Below are 6897 nucleotides of genomic sequence, written 5' to 3' on the forward strand. Positions count from 1 at the left end.
TCGCAGGTTCGAATCCTGACTCGGGCATGATGTGTGTGATGTTCTTAGGTTAGGTAGGTTTAAGTAGTTCTAAGTTCTAGGGGACTGATGACCTCCGATGTTAAGTCCTATAGTGCTCAGAGCCATTTGAACCAGTTTTTTAAGCCGACTTGCATGTGGGGAAGCACAGCCCCACTGTGGTTATCCGTAAAACGCACATTGAAACTCTTACTCGCAGTCAAAAAGCATGCAATTCGAAGCAAACACCGAGGACTACTATCAAAAGGTGCAAAATAATGCCCGTTCACATACCGCTGTCCTCACCGTTGAAGCGCTATGGAAACTCAAGTTTGAATTACTGGCTCTTACTTTCTACAGTCCTGATCTGCTCCTTCCGAGTACTATTCCTTTGGTTCGCTTGGAGGGGCATTAAGGGGCGTCGATTCACTTTGGGCCAAGAAGAGAACAACGCGGTGCATGTGCCACTTGCTGTTTAGCCAGAAACCTTATTTTCTGAGGGCATCAGGAAACTTGGGAACGGTGAACTAAAAGCGTTGAAAATGAAGGCAATTATATTGAATAATGATGTTGACGTACGCGTATTCCTATTACAATAAAAAAATAGCAACATTGCGAATAATTTTTGACTTACCCTCGTACATCGATCTGTTAATATATTCATCTTTCCACTTATTATCTCGTTCGCGTTCATATTTAGCATTACGTCATTCATCTCATCATTATAATCGCCCTTTCTCTCTTCTGACCTTTATATTCTCTAAGGAAAATATTAACAAGCTCCTAAAAGGAAAGAGCGTTTACAGCCACTAGCAGCAGCCAAATGGGTAAACGTACATCGCTACTTTATTACATTTTTCTTCTTACGCCATACTCACGTAACTTTCTGTATGTATGCTATTCTTGTTCTTACAGTGCTCGTTTTCTGAATATAATTTCTACGTGAAGTGGAAACCGGCCTTAATAAAACATTATTGTGATCGAGGCAGTTGTATTTATCTAGCGTGATATGGGACTAAGGGGCCTTTGGCTGACCAATAAACCAGCCAGAAGCTTGGATTAGCCGTTAGGCGAGCAGGTCAGAAGAGCCGTCCTGTGCACGGTGAGTGGCAGCAAGCGGTGGACTTGACCTCGGAGGCGGCAAGAGAGGGCCACCCGCAGTTTTGTGGACAGCGGGGCCTGCCTCTTCCTAACGCCGTGCCTCGCGTAATCAGAGCCGTTAAAGTTGCCTGGTGTCAGCCTGCGGAACACCTGAAAGCTGTCAGTTGATGTAGAACCAAATGAGAAGCGTTCTCCCATCTGAACCCCTAGGAGCAGTCAACGAGACTTCGCTAACGCTGGGGCGTGGCCGCTGCCCGGACGCGAACATCCCAGTGGGGTAGTTGGTGTCATTCCGTGGGCAAAGGATGGCGATTCCAGTGGACGTGCAGACGACTTCCAGACCACAAGAGGAACACTACTTAGGTGCCTTACTAACGGACAGCAGTATTTTGACGGTCCAAGTCATGCACCGTAGTGCATCGAGAGTAGGTATGAGATGATTACTAATATAGCACAGAATGTTAGTGGGTAAAGTAAGGAGTATAATGATAGTTGTGTGGTGGCATGATTGCTATGCAGGTGCTTTCTTTAAAAGCTAAAGCCAAATTCCTTTTGTTGTTTAGATGCCGCGTGCGTGATTCCTCTTGCGGGTGCTGTTCCACAAAAGGTGATCTTATTACTACCATCCTGTGAGCATGAATCATTTTTATGCCACATTACTGAAGATATTGTATGGAAAACTGTATTGAATAATGTGTATTGGTATTCCAGTACATGGTTCAGAGTAGCTTTGCTTCAGTGACTGGTGATGGGAGTGGTCGTGGATATATAGATCTGTAAATAGCTTTACTTAAATCAGAGATTTCTCGTCAAATGTTTTGTCTTGTAAACAAATGCTGAGGTTAATTTTACTGTCTCTTTCTGCCTGTGCTAAGGGTCCAGATATTATTTTAAGCTATTATTGGCCTGAATCTACCTGTTGGGGCGAAGTTGATTTGAAAATTGTTTTCATTGCGTTAAGCGTATTTTATGTTTTTATTCCCTATTTGAGCACTATCTTCAGGAACACTACGTAAACTTGTCTATAAATTCTGTTTGTTATCATTTCCCTGTTTTAAGAAGAAAATATTATGTTAAATACACTCCTGGAAATGGAAAAAAGATCACATTGACACCGGTGTGTCAGACCCACCATACTTGCCCCGGACACTGCGAGAGGGCTGTACAAGCAATGATCACACGCACGGCACAGCGGACACACCAGGAACCGCGGTGTTGGCCGTCGAATGGCGTTAGCTGCGCAGCATTTGTGCACCGCCGCCGTCAGTGTCAGCCAGTTTGCCGTGGCATACGGAGCTCCATCGCAGTCTTTAACACTGGTAGCATGCCGCGACAGCGTGGACGTGAACCGTATGTGCAGTTGACGGACTTTGAGCGAGGGCGTATAGTGGGGATACGGGAGGCCGGGTGGACGTACCGCCGAATTGCTCAACACGTGGGGCGTGGGGTCTACACAGTACATCGATGTTGTCGCCAGTGGTCGGCGGAAGGTGCACGTGCCCGTCGACCTGGGACCGGACCGCAGCGACGCACGGATGCACGCCAAGACCGTAGGATCCTACGCAGTGCCGTAGGGGACCGCACCGCCACTTCCCAGCAAATTAGGGACACTGTTGCTCCTGGGGTATCGGCGAGGACCATTCGCAACCGTCTCCATGAAGCTGGGCTACGGTCCCGCACACCGTTAGGCCGTCTTCCGCTCACGCCCCAACATCGTGCAGCCCGCCTCCAGTGGTGTCGCGACAGGCGTGAATGGAGGGACGAATGGAGACGTGTCGTCTTCAGCGATGAGAGTCGCTTCTGCCTTGGTGTCAATGATGGTCGTATGCGTGTTTGGCGCCGTGCAGGTGAGCGCCACAATCAGCACTGCATACGACCGAGGCACACAGGGCCAACAGCCGGCATCATGGTGTGGGGAGCGATCTCCTACACTGGCCGTACACCACTGGTGATCGTCGAGGGGACACTGAATAGTGCACGGTACATCCAAACCGTCATCGAACCCATCGTTCTACCATTCCTAGACCGGCAAGGGAACTTGCTGTTCCAACAGGACAATGCACGTCTGCATGTATCCCGTGCCACCCAACGTGCTCTAGAAGGTGTAAGTCAACTACCCTGGCCAGCAAGATCTCCGGATCTGTCCCCCATTGAGCATGTTTGGGACTGGATGAAGCGTCGTCTCACGCGGTCTGCACGTCCAGCACGAACGCTGGTCCAACTGAGGCGCCAGGTGGAAATGGCATGGCAAGCCGTTCCACAGGACTACATCCAGCATCTCTACGATCGTCTCCATGGGAGAATAGCAGCCTACATTGCTGCGAAAGGTGGATATACACTGTACTAGTGCCGACATTGTGCATGCTCTGTTGCCTGTGTCTATGTGCCTGTGGTTCTGTCAGTGTGATCATGTGATGTATCTGACCCCAGGAATGTGGCAATAAGGTTTCCCCTTCCTGGGACAATGAATTCACGGTGTTCTTATTTCAATTTCCAGGAGTGTAGTTTTCAAACGCACCGGGAGTTTCAGTGGGTCCCGACCCGTACCTCAGTAGCTTTCCGTCATTGGCTACCGCTAGCGTCTGCCGCTTCCAGATCGGAACGCCAATTCCGCGAGCCGCCGCGTCAACGTGGAAAACGCTTGCCGCTGCCGTTGCCGCACGACGCGCTGCCGCGCTCTAGTGGGAACCGGCCTTAAGGAGCGTACGCACGCGGTACCCGCGTAGCAGCAGCGTGCGCTGGCTGCACGGCGCCACCCCAGGCTTGGAGGCCAGAACCCAAACGCAAATGGCAGCGGGGAGCTGACCGGTGGCCAACGTGGGGCGGGAAGTGGGCGGCGGCAGCGGAAGGGAATCCGACTGTGAACAGCGCGCCCGTGCGCTCAGCGAGACACGGCACCGGCGAGTACGCATCGCTCGTTTTCCTTTCGTGCTTCCGCTTGCAGCTAGGAGTTAGCTGGCGGTGGCCGACAAGCTGGGCCGGTTGGACCGTCAACTAAGGCCCAGAGCGCACAAACTAAGCTCGTGGGCTGTGAGGCGTAGATCGCTGCACGCAGCGCGCACGTGTTGGTGCGGCGCGCTGCGAGAGTCAGGCAGTAGGCTTTGTCCAGGGCGCTGGTATGTGCGGACGCAGCATTCGGAGTGGCACCGTAGCCGATGCGGTGCTGCATGCAGGCTTGGCTCGCAGCAGAATAACAGTGGCGAATACTGACCGAGCACTCAATGTCAAATATGAACCAAAAGTAAACGCTCGCACTATAAAACAAACGGTGGGAACGAATCCCACTTCTGATACCAATGTTCTGTATATGGTCAGGGAAGGGGGGAGAAGGTTGTTACACATGCCTCGTAACGACAGTGAGCAGGAGGTCGAGCGGTGGGCATCCAGGGCTGTCGTTAAATGACAAAATGTCCAAATGTGTGTGAAATCTTATGGCACTTAGCTGTTAAGGTCATCAGTCCCTAAGCTTACACACTACTTAACCAAAATTATCGTAAGGACAAACAGACACACCCATGCCCGAGGGAGGAAAGTAGGTACAATGAAGAGAATACATTGCCGTTTATGGCATACAAGGGGAACGCCTAGGGTCGGAAATTACCGGGTTTAGGCCAGTCTAGGAGGTCGAAAAATTAATTGAAATGGGCAATGGAAGGACAAGCGGTTCATTTTAACTTATGTTGGTGGCCGGTCTTGAAAGAGGCTCGGCCTTCCGAAAACAGGTCTCTTCTGCTCGAGGTCTGGATTACAAGAGAGAGAGAGAGGCAACTGTGTTCCCCTCCGCAGAACAATCCGGCGTCCACACACCTGACCTTTATCCCACCTACCCTATTGGCTGAAACCAATGGTATGAATTCACTATCAGTTTCAGCAGAGGTCTCACGACGTCTCTTGTCAGCAGCTTAACTGGCGGAACTGTCTCAGTTTTGAAAGACAGGAAACTTGTGTCACGAAGGCACAGTGCAACTTGCTCTAGGAGTAAACTTGTAAGAATTTGACTGGGCCTTTGAAATAAATTTTTTAAACAAATTCCCTTAAATATTCCTTTACTGGCTCCCACCATGTACACCATTCTTCTGTATATTATTCATGTAAGTAACTTGGACGCATGAGCTGCTTAGCTCATTTTGCGATAATTGTCGCACTTGTCAGCCCTTGTCGTCATCGGAATTGTGTGGATGATGCTTTTCCGAAAGTCAGATGGTATGTCGCCAGACTCATACATTCTAAACACCAATGTGAATAGTCGCTTTGTTGCCACTTCACCCAATGATTTTAGAAATTGTGATGGAATGTTGTCTATCCCTTTTAGCTTATTTGACCTGAAGTTCTCCAAAGCTCTTTTAATTTCTAATACTGAATCACCTATCTCTTCTAAATCGACTCCTGTTTCTTCAGACAAATCTTCTCCCTCACAGAGGCTTTCAATGTACTCTTTCCATCTATCCGCTCTCTCCTCTGCATTTAACAGTGGAATTGCCGTTGCACTCATAATATTGTCACCCTTGCTTTTAATGTCATCGAAGGTTGTTTTCACTTTCCTGTATGCTTAGACTGTCCTTCCGACAATCGTTTCTTTATAGATCCATTCTCATTTTTCCTGCAGCCATTTCGTTTTAGCTTCCCTGCACTTCCTGTTTATTTCATTGCTCGACGACTTTTATTTCTCTATTCCTGAGTTTCCCATAACATTTTTGCACTTCCTCCTTTTAACGACGAATTGAAGTATGTCTTCTGTTACCCTTGATCTATTTGCATTTGCCTTCTTTGTACCTATGATTTTCTTCCCAACTTCAGTGATGGCCCTTTTCAGAGATGTCCATTCTTCTTCAACTGTACTGCCCACTGAGCTATTCCTTATTACTATATCTACAGCCTTAGAGAACTTCAAGCGTATCTCCTCATTCCTTAGTACTTCTGTAGCCCACTTCTTTGGGTATTGATTCTTCCTGACTAAGTCTTTAACTTCAGCCTACTCTTCATCACTACTCTATTGCGATCTGAGTCTATATCTGCTCAAGGGTACACCTTAAAATCCAGTATCTGTTTTCGGAATCTCCGTCTGACCACCATGTAATATAACTGAAATCTTCCCGTATGACCTGGCCTTTTCCAAGTATACCTGGACAGAGTATTCGCTATTACTAGCTGAAACTTGTTACAGAACTCAATTAGTCTTCCTCCTCTCTCATTTCTTGTCCCAAGTCCATTTCTTCTACTCCTTACCCTACAACTGCATTTCCGTCCCTCATGACTATTAGATTTTCATCCCCCTTCACATACTGCATTACCCTTTCAATATCCTCATACACTTTCTCTATATCTTCATCTTTGGCTTGCGACGTCGGCATGTATACCCGAAATATCGTTGTCGGTGTTGGTTTGCTGTCAATTCTGATAAGAACAACCCTGTCACTTAACTGTTCGCAGTAAAACACTCTCTGCCCTACCTTCTTACTCATAACGAATCCTATTCCCGTTTTATCATTTTCTGCTGCTGTTGATATTACCCTATACTCATCTGTCCAGAAATCCTTGTCTTCTTTCCACTTTATTATGTCTAGATTGAGCCTTTGCATTTCCCTTTTTAGATTTTCTAATTTCCCTACCACGTTCAAGCTTCTGACATTCCACGCCCCTACTCGTAGAACGCTATCCTTTCTTTGATTATTCAATCTTTTTTCGTGGTAACCTCGCCATCGGTAGTCCCTTCCCAGAGTTCCAAATGGGGGACTATTCCGGAATCTTCAATTACAGGACACATGTCCTGTGCAAATACGTTACGTGTCTTTAATGCTG

Source organism: Schistocerca cancellata, chromosome 8 (genome assembly GCF_023864275.1).
Source record: "Schistocerca cancellata isolate TAMUIC-IGC-003103 chromosome 8, iqSchCanc2.1, whole genome shotgun sequence".
Classification (NCBI taxonomy): Eukaryota; Metazoa; Arthropoda; class Insecta; order Orthoptera; family Acrididae; genus Schistocerca; species Schistocerca cancellata.